Source organism: Octopus bimaculoides, chromosome 3 (genome assembly GCF_046866305.1).
Source record: "Octopus bimaculoides isolate indiv1 chromosome 3, ASM4686630v1, whole genome shotgun sequence".
Lineage (NCBI taxonomy): Eukaryota > Metazoa > Mollusca > Cephalopoda > Octopoda > Octopodidae > Octopus > Octopus bimaculoides.
The window spans coordinates 65,881,613-65,892,421 of NC_142930.1; the positions used below are offsets into that span (position 1 = coordinate 65,881,613).

General features: G+C 37.2%; 1 protein-coding gene across 4 annotated transcripts in view; it reads left to right on the top strand.

The window, feature by feature from the left end:
• The window catches only part of LOC106872305 (endosome/lysosome-associated apoptosis and autophagy regulator family member 2), a 134,333-nt gene that overhangs the window by 40,237 nt on the left and 83,287 nt on the right, over positions 1 to 10,809 (top strand). The gene's annotated exons all lie outside the window — the stretch shown is intronic.

Sequence of the window (10,809 nt, forward strand, 5' to 3'; positions counted from 1 at the left end):
CTTTTGCTGAACCGCTAAGTTACTGGGATGTAAGCATGCTAACACCAGTTGTGAAGCAGTGGTGGGAGACAAACACAGACACACTTACACACACACATATATATGTATAAAAACTAAACAAAAAAAATGGAACAAGAATGTAACAAGCGACAACAAAACATTCGGACAGTTAGATGATACAAAAAAGGATAGGAAAAAACAAGGACGGGTCATTCGGAGCTTCCAATCTTCAGTCAAGTACCAGATTGTCCTAGCAGTTTTGGCTGGTTACACTTGAGACTGCTCTAATCTGGCCAGCCCCATATATACATTTCAATTTCTGTCTTCCAAATCCATTCACAATGCTTTGGTTGGCCTGAGGCTATAGTAGAAGACACTTGCCCTAGGTGTCAAGTAGTGGGACTGAAATGAGAACTATGTGGTTAGGAAGCAAACTTCCTACCACATATATACTCTTTCAAGATATAAGAAATATGTAAACAAACCTGACAAGAACTAAGGCAGTTATATTCATGTTCTGTTGAATAGGTTAATTCATCAAATTTAGAGTCACTCAGAAAATCAGATAATCTGAGTATGATACACCATGTCTAAAAGTAAGCTGTAACAAATACTGATGTCAGGATTATATAACCAGTAGTTAAGCACTTCTGCTTTCCTGTCACTAAGCCTTGCCTTGTATTTTTTAAATTTGTTGTTGCTAATACTTTTATAGCTTAGCCCCAGGTCAAATCTTGATCAGGCAATCTTATAATCAAATATGTTCCAGCCAGGACCATCAGAGTTTGAATTATCTTTTATTTTCTGTTTTTTTTTTTGCTTGTTTCAGTCACTTGACTGCAGCACCAATGGATCAACTCCGCTACTTATATTTTTAAGCCTGATACTTATTCTATTGGTCCACACCAACACTAGTTGTCAAGCAGTATTGGGGGTACAAACACAGACACAAAGATGTACATGCATACATACATGCATACATACATACATTGTATATATATATATGTATATATATATATATATATATATATATACAATGCAGTTTCTGTCTACCAAATCCACTCACAAGGCTTTGGTCAGCCCAAACTTATCGTAGAAGATACTTGCCCAAGGTGCCATACAGTAGGACTGAACCTGGAACCGTGTGGTTAGGAAGCAAGCTTCTTACCACACAGCCATGCCGGTGCCTATGCTGAAACTTGTCAATAAGTCTCGTCATAATTAGCACACAACTGAATTGTGTCCAGGCATTCTCTTAACTCTAATGTTATAACTGAATTTAAATTGGATTATGCAACAACAGCAACAAAAATAGCTATAAAAAATAGTTTAAAAAAAAAGCACCCTTCTCTTTTGTGATATACTTTACATCATAAATCAAAAATATTTTTTCCTTCCAATGTTTACTATTTACTATTTTTTCTTCTTTTTTTAAAGCAGATTTCAATTAAATGTCTTTATTTAGAGTCTTAGGCATTTATAATGAATTAGAAATGAAATTATAACTGCACAGATAAGAAAGCATTTCAGCTTCTTAAGTTAGATAGCCAAATATCTAACATAGGTGATCAAACCATAGTGGGTGATTATCTTTACACTACTGCTATATACCAGCAGATATTCAGGATCAGCATTCCCCATGTCAGTATCATCAATGGGGGCCTTGAAACAATTATGGGTGCTATCTTTTCTTTCTGACTAACATATTTAAAAAGTGCTGAACTCTCAGCAAAAGACTCCTTGATTTCATCATATCAATCCTGCTTGTCTGACACCAAACTTGGCAATAACTATATAGGATGTCTTAACAGTGTAATACATAGGTCACTAGGCAAGGCAATACAATGGGGTCATTTCATACAAGCCACAGCATACATAAATTGGCATTAAGTCTCTACACTTGTGAGGGACCCCAGTTAACTTTGCAGCATGCCCTTATACATACATGTTGTTGTTGGCACTCCGTCGCTTACGACGCCGAGGGTTCCAGTTGGTCCTATCAACGGAACAGCCTGCTCGTGAAATTAACGTGCAAGTGGCTGAGCACTCCACACACACGTGTACCCTTAACGTAGTTCTCGGAGATATTCAGCGTGACACAGTGTGACAAGGCTGACCCTTTGAATTACAGACACAACAGAAACAGGAAGAAAGAGTGAGAAAAAGTTGTGGTCAAAGAGTGCAGCAGGATTCGCCACCATCCCCTGCCGGAGCTTCATGGAGCTTTAGGTGTTTTCGCTCAATAAACACTCACAACGCCCGGTCTGGGAATCGAAACTGCGATCCTATGACCGCGAATCCGCTGCCCTAACCACTGGGCCATTGCGCCTCCACTCATACAAGCCACAGCATACATAAATTGGCATTAAGTCTCTACACTTGTGAGGGACCCCAGTTAACTTTGCAGCATGCCCTTATACATACATATCTACATACATATATGCATGCATACATTTATACATACATAATACATACATACATACAACAATAATAATAATAATAATCATCATCATTTTAACATCCCCTGTCCCTTGCTTATCTGGGTTGGATGGATTACACTGAGGCAGATTTTCTACGGCTAGATACCCTTCTTATTTGCCAACCCTCATCTGTTCCCATAACCAGGCCTTTTTTTTTTTTTTTTGCAGAATATTGGGAAAAAAATGACATTACCTGTATGACATTGTCACTCATTTACAACTGTTTTGCAATGTCAAAACCAAAAGAAAAAGAGAAAGTGAGACACACACACACACACACACACACACACACACACACACACACACACACACACACACTTACTTTCTTTCTCTCCTTTCTCCTTTTTTTCTTGCTCTCTCCTTACACTTACTCTGTGATCCAGACTGTACCCTTTATTTCTGATCCTTTTCATACCTTGTCTGCTATGTAAATAAGATACAAAAGTTTGGTATTCTTCCTATTTCTTTTCTCCTCCTTTTCTTATCACTTTTTCTTTTTCTTTGATAAAGAGTATAACCCAACATTTTAGATCCTCGTTTATTCTTTTCTTAGCCTTATTATTGTCATTGTGCATATTCTTTGACTATTATAGTTTCATTTCATTTCCCTTTTCTACCATGTGTTTACTTGTCTAATTCATATATATTATTTGTTTATCTCAGCTCATAATCTTGCTCATTTTACATGTGGATAGGTTCGTGTGTGTGCGTGCATGTAGATATCACTACTCATGAACACTACTTGAGTGAAAAATATAACTTTGTTTATAGTCTCTGTTAAGTAAAAATCTCATAGTGTTGCTTTCAATAATTGAGAACCAGCTTACTTGGAAATCAAGTAAGGATTGGGCAACAGGAAGGCATCTAGTTGTAGTAAACCTGCCTGCAAAAATTTAATCTACTTCATACTGTTCATGGCAAAATGGACAGAAAAGCAAATAAATGAACACACACACGTATGTGTACGTGAAGGTGAGGAGATGATGTAACTAATCTCAAATTAAATGGGGTGATTTGATGATCTTCAATGATCCTCAGTGCTGGATGAAAGGCAGAATTTGTTATTTATACAAGAGTTATTGACTGAATGTGTAACCAAATATTCATTTGTAAAACGATATTGTATGATAACTTAATAGCTCACAGTAATGTCCAAAGTAAGAAGGAAATAAGCCGAAAGGGAGAGGGGGCTATTGTTGACAGATAGCACTCCTTTTGTGTTCTTCCTGTGTAATTTGTAACTGCCACCTCAATAAAGATATGGCAGGTTATGTAGTGTGTAGAATATGATTTATGATAGAGGCTGATAATTAAAGTTTTTGATCATTTATGTGTTTATCTATGCATGAGAGAGAGAGAGAGAGAGAGAGCACAGCCTGTGTAATTTAGAGGTAGCATATTTTATGCATATAGGGAAAGAAGAGGTGCATGGGAGAGAAGTGGGAAAGGGAAATAATGAATGAAAGAGAGAGTGAGTTAATTCTAAGTAAATGTGAATGTGCAAGTGTGTGTTTAGAAGTGAGTGAATTAGAGAGAGAGAGTAAGAGAGGAGGAGAGAGAGATAGCAAGAGAGGGAGATAGAATTTGAAAGAGAGGGGGAGAGAGCAAAATAGAAACAGAGAACAATAGAGGAGGAGGAGGAGGGAGAGAGATAGCAAGAGAGGGGGTGAGATAACAAGAGAGAGATAGAGATAGCAAGAGAGAGAGAGCAAGAGAGGGATAGAGAGAGAGAGAGAGAGAGAGAGAGAGAGAGAGAGAGAGCAAGAGAGAAAGAGAGAGTGAGAGAGAATCATAAAGAATTGATGCATGGTTATGGAAGAGGTGGGCTGGGTGGGTCAGTTATAATGAGTAAAGTGTATGTGAAAATACAAGAGAATGTATGAACAATAGTGTCTGGCAACCTATTTTTACCTCCAGGCACCCACTATAGCTTTCTAGAAAAATCTATGCCCCACCAGTGAAATATCCTTAACCTTTTAGCATTCAAACTGGCCATATCAGGCCTAAATATTCTACCTGTTTTACGTTCAGACTGACCAGATCAGGTTTCTCACACCTACCCTACAATGTGATTCTAAAAATAAACTATCACTTCATTGATATGTCAAGGTTATGAGACAGTGCATGATTAATTCAAAACAAGATGGATAAATATGAATTATATTTGACAGAGTAATGTGAATGCTATAAGATCAAAGAAATATCCACAGTAGGGCATTAGAATAGCACTCTACTGTAACAAACTGTCTTCACAGAGTATGTTTGGCTGAAGGGATTGGTATGGCTAGGCTGAGTATAGGTGTAAAAAAGATTTTCACAATTTCATGTCCCACAAAAAAAAAAAAAAAAAAAAAAATATTTTGGATACCACAACCACCACAATTTTCCCAGGCCTCACTGGTGGGCTGTATATCCCACGTTGGGAATCACTGATCTATTACTACTACTACTACTACTACTACTACTACTACTACTACTGGCACTCTGTTGGTTATGATGACAGTCGATCCAATCAATGGAACAACCTGCTCATGAAATTAATGTGCAAGTAGCTGAGGACTCCACAGATATGTTTACCCTTAATGTAGTTCTCAGGGAGATTCAGTGTGACAACGGGGTGTGATAAGGCTGGGCCTTTGAAATACAGGTACCACTCATTTTTGCCAGCTGAGTGCACTGGAGCAATGTGAAATAAAGTGTCTTGCTCAAGGACACAACATGTCACCAGGTATTGAACTCATGACCTTACAATTGTTAGACAAATACCCTAGCCACTAAGCCATGTGCCTTCACTCACCGATGTAGATTGAAGGAAATGAACGAACAAGAGTCTGTATGTTGTTGTAGACTAACCCCAATTTGGCTCTGGTTGACCAAATTTATAAGGATCAAAGCCATTGTTACCATGGTCACCCATCTTTTTTCTGGAATTACATTTGTCTGACTATATTATTTGATATAAGTTGGGTGTAACTTAGGGGATTTGATTGTTAGCTTTAGCAAGTCAAGTGAGCTGCTTCATACAGAAGTTTCATTGTTGTAGTATCTATAACTTTTTTTTAATTCTTTTATTTGTTTCATTCATTAGACTGCACCGATGTTCTGTCACAAGCTTCATATTCTAAAGTCTAGTGCTTACTATTATCAAATCTGTTTGTTGAACTGCTAAGTTCCAGAACATAACCAAAGACAGATATAGTGACAAACACAATGCAAATACACACACACACACACACACACTATATATATATATGTGTGTGTGTAGGCTTCTGTCTACCAATCTTACTCACAAGGCATTGATTAGTCTGTAGTTATAAGAGAAAATACTTGCCCAGCACACCATGTCGTGGAGCTAGCCTTAATATGATCTAATAAATAATCCTTTCTAATTTTGGCACAAGGCCAGCATTTTTGAGGGGAGGAGAAAGTTGATTGCATGAACCCTGGTGCTCAACTGGTACTTTAATTTGACCCTGGAAAGATGAAAGACAGATTTAACTTTGGTAGAATTTGAACTCTGAATGTAATGAGTCAGAGAGAAATGCTGCTAAGCATTTACCTGACTTGCTTATGAATCTGTCAGCTCATCACCTTTATGATCTAATAAATAATGTTGGGTGTGTGCATGGTGTGTTGTTTTTATTTATTTAGGTCAGTGTTCCAGTTCTCAAAATACTCCATGTATAATCATTTTTATATCCACCCTCATAAATAATTGTTCCAATTGTTTCATTCATATAGTTTTTAACCAATGAGGGAGCCTTTATGTAGCCACTTATATTACTAGAAAAAATAACCAAATCTTCCTAAATCACACATACTACTATTTAAGGAAAAGGTACACATTGAACAATGTAATCCCAAATAGTTGCGATAGTAATGATTGAAACAATTTTAAACACATATCTAGTCAAACAGGTCTGACTGACCTGCGTCAAAGACTTATAAGCTTTATTGTCTACCATTGACTCTAGTGAAGATAAAATACTGTTAAAGAAAGGTTAAAAAAAAATAATACTCCACATTACAGCCATAGACTTGTGTGCTAATTTCAAAGGAGTATGAGCTTAGTATTAGTTGATATGAAGTCTGATATATTTCATGTGTAGCTGGTACTTATAGCTCATTACTATCTTTGAAATCAAATTTTGATACATTTGTTTAAAACTCAGTAAGACCAAGGAGTGATATGTAGTATTGTGTAACAAAAGATTAACTCCAAACCAGTATATTCCAGTGATAGTGTGACCTAATAACAGTAATTGCAAGAACACAATAAAATCCTTAGCAATCTGCAAGTAGTTAATGTGCTTTTGTCAATTATTGTTTTTCCCCGTTATGTCAATTATTGTTTTTCCCCTTAGGATCAAGAAGTTTACTTTCAAATCACTTGGTTCTGGGTTTGATTCCTCTGGGTGGCACCTTAGGCAAGCAACAACTAGTCCCTTAACTCCTTGAGGGTCATTGGGACGATGCAGCATATCTAGGGCAAAGAAGCCTGGTGAAGCCCATTCCTCTCCAGGCTAAACTCATTTCTACAGCTGAGTGAACTGGAACAACATGAAATGAAGTGTTTTGCTCAAGAACACAACACACAACCCAGTCCAGGGATCAAAACCGACAAGTTTATGATCATGAATCCAGTTCCCTAACCTCTAAGTGACGTGCCTCCACTAGTGGTACTCATTTCTACAGTTGAGTGGACTGGAGCAACATAACGTGAAGTGTTAATCTATTGCCCAGTCCAGGAATCGAAACCACATTCTTATGATAGTGAGTCCAAGACCTTAACAATTAAGCCATACACTTAGGCAAGTATCTTCTACTGAAGCCTCAAGTCAGCCCAAGCTTTGTGAGTGAAATTGGGTAGATGTAAACTTTGTGGAAGCACATTGTCTGAACTGTATTTTAGGTAAACCTAAGCCATTAGCTGGTTTAATATTGTCACATGGTTCTTGGCTATCTTTAACAAAGTCCATATTGTTTCAAGCATCCAGGCTAGGTTTCTGGTTTCTCCTTCCTTTTCACTAACCAGTCTCAGAAGACTTGCAATGAAGTAATGGGTTCTGCCTTTCTTCTGATGACTAAGCTTAAAAAGAAAACCAAAAAAAAAAAAAAAAGTTGTCATGGCTGAAAAGAAGAAATCTGCCTCTCACTCATGATGTTGCAGGTTTGATTTGATCCCTTTACCTTGGGCACTTGAATTTTATAATAATTTTAAGTTTACCTAAGCCTTGCAAGTCAAGTTAAACTGGGTAGATATAAACTGTGTGAAAACCTCTCATATGGACTGTCTATAACTCTAAGTGCCCTGTTTTATCACACTGATACTGTTTGAGAATTACACTAAGAATACTGATATATTTTGAGTACTCAATCAGTCTCATTACAATACAGTATGGATAGTTCAGTGGATCAATCAACTGAAATACTTATTGTCAAAACTGGTTGAAGATTAAATGATTACAATAAAGAAGTAATCCCCTTTACAGCACTTTGATTGATCTGTTCACAAACTCTTTACTCATCATTCTTCATATAATGTCCACTTCCTGTTTGCTTGGATCAGACAAAATTTGTTGAGACAGATTTTCTATGGCTGGATGCCCTTCCTGTTGCCAATCCTCACCTGTCTCCCAGCAAGATAGTATTTCCTTGTAGCTAGATATATTTTTCACAAAAGACTGGAAATGAACAACCTTGTCTTTATGATGGTGGTACTCATTTACAGCCATCATGTGATGTCTAGACAAGAGCACAAACAAATACACATACACAAACACACAAGTTTCTTTCACTTTTTGCCTACCAAATCCTTTTATAGGGCTTTAGTTGGCCTGAGTCTATAATAGAAGACGCATGCCCAGGATGCTGTGCAGTGGGATTGAATCCGAAACCTCATGGTTGTGAAGCAAGCTTCATATTCTGATGGTCACATTGCTTTTAGCTAAGTATAGATTTTATTGTTACTAGTGAAATTAGTGCCACACTGTTTTTGGATTTGTCTTTTTTGCAGTAGTGATTACTCATGAATGTGATCTAGACATTTTTGTCTGCTTTCATCCTGCAGTTAAATACTTTTAGTCTGAATTGTCTCAACACTTAACCAAAGATCATTATAACTCTAGTTTATTATTTATTGTAAGCTGATAATTGTGATCTTATGCTTTATTAAGAACAAGATATGCAGAAAACAATGAACCTCTGAACTTCTTTTGCCCCTATACCTGTACAACTTTGGTACTCACAATAAACCTGAAGAAAATTAAAGGTGATGTTTTCATTGATTTTGAGAGAGTCATATATAAAACTAAATGCTTCAGTCAAAGGAACCAGACTTGATGAAGTGAATTCTTTTATGTATCTAGGTAGCAATGCACAAGAGTGGAGCCACTGTCTATGAAATTGTTGACTAAGTTTTGTACTGTTTGTCACAAAAGATTTAAAACAAAATCAGTCCTAGATAATCATCTGAGGGTTCATGAAAGAAAAGCTACAAAACCTGTTACAGGTATATGTCATCAATGAAAAGGTGCTTTGGCTTGAAATCAAGTTGACAACTGTATACATACGTGCATACATACATCTATGTATGTATGCATGCATACATTGATGCATACATACATAATATGCATGCTTGTATGTATGTTTATATATATATATATATATATATATATATTCTTTTATTCTTTTACTTGTTTCAGTCATTTGACTGTGGCCATGCTGGAACACAGTCTTTAGTCAAACAAATTGACCCCAGGACTTATTCTTTGTAAGCCTAGTATTTATTTCATTGGTCTCTTTTGCCAAACCATAAAGTTAAGGGGACATAAACACACCAACATTGGTTGTCAAGCGATCGTGGCGGGGGGGGGGGGGGAGAAACACAGGCGCGCACACGCACACACACACACACTGGGTTGGTGCATAATTATTGCAGCTTTTTTTTTCAACAAATTTTATTCAACAAAAACAATAACAATATTTAACAAAAACATCTTTAAATGATGGTCTGACTGTCTGCCAAGCAAATGGGAAGCAGTAATTGAAGTAGATGGTGAATATGCTCTAGAATAATCATTTAAAAATGTTTTTGTTACATGTTGTTATTGTTTTTGTTGAATAAAATTTGTTGAAAAAAAAAAGCTGCAATAATTATGCACCAACCTAATGTGTGTGTGTGTGTGTGCTTGTGTTTCTCCCCCACCCCACCCTACCCCCTACGATCGCTTGACAACCAATGTTGGTGTGTTTATGTCCCCTTAACTTAATGGTTTGGCAAAAAAGACTGATAGAATAAGTACTTTATATATATATATATATATATATATATATATATATATATATATATATATATATATATATATATATGATGGGCTTCTTTCAGTTTCTGTCTACCAAATTCACTCACAAATCTTTGGTTGGCTCTAGGCTATAATAGAAGACACTTGTCCAAGGTGTCACGCAGTGGGACTGAACCCAGAATCATATAGTTGGGAAGCAATGAATATGCATGGATGTATATATTTATATGCATAAATGTTTGTGTGTGTGTGTGTGTGTGTGTGTGTGTGTGTGTATGTATATGCTTGCATGGAAATATATATCTATATATCATCATCATCATCATCATTTAATGCCCGCTTTCCATGCTTGCATGGGTTAGATGGTTTGACTGGAACTGGAAACTGGAGAGCTGCACCAATTTCCAGTCTGAGTTGAGCTTGGTTTTTATGGTTGGATGCCCTTCCTAACACCAACCATTCCGAGAATGTAGTGGGTGTCTCTCAAGTGTTGCCAGCACAGGTGCTTTTGTCTGTCACCAACATGGGTGCTGTTGCATGTCACTGGCACCGGTCACAACTACGAATTCACTTGGCTTGAGTCTTCTCAAGTACAGCATGTTGCCAAAGGTCACAATCACTTGTCATCACCTCTGTGAGACTCCACATTCAAAGATAATGCTTCACCACCAAGCCCCATATCTTTCTATCTACCTCTTCCACAGGTTCCCTCCACATTTACAGACTGGCACTTTTTTACACAGCTGTCTTCATCCATATGCATCATATGACCATACCAATGCAGTTGTCTCTCCTGCACACCACATCTGATGCCTCTTATGCCTAATTTTTGTCTGAAGACACTTACACTCCGTTGTACATGCACACTGACATTGCACATCCAGCAGAGCATACTAGATTCATTTCTTTCAAGCTTTTGCATGTCCTCTGCAGTCATAGCCCATGTTTCACTGTTGTGTAGCATGGTTGTTCACACACAGGCATCATACAATCTACCTTTCACTCTGAGGTAGAGGCCCTTTGTT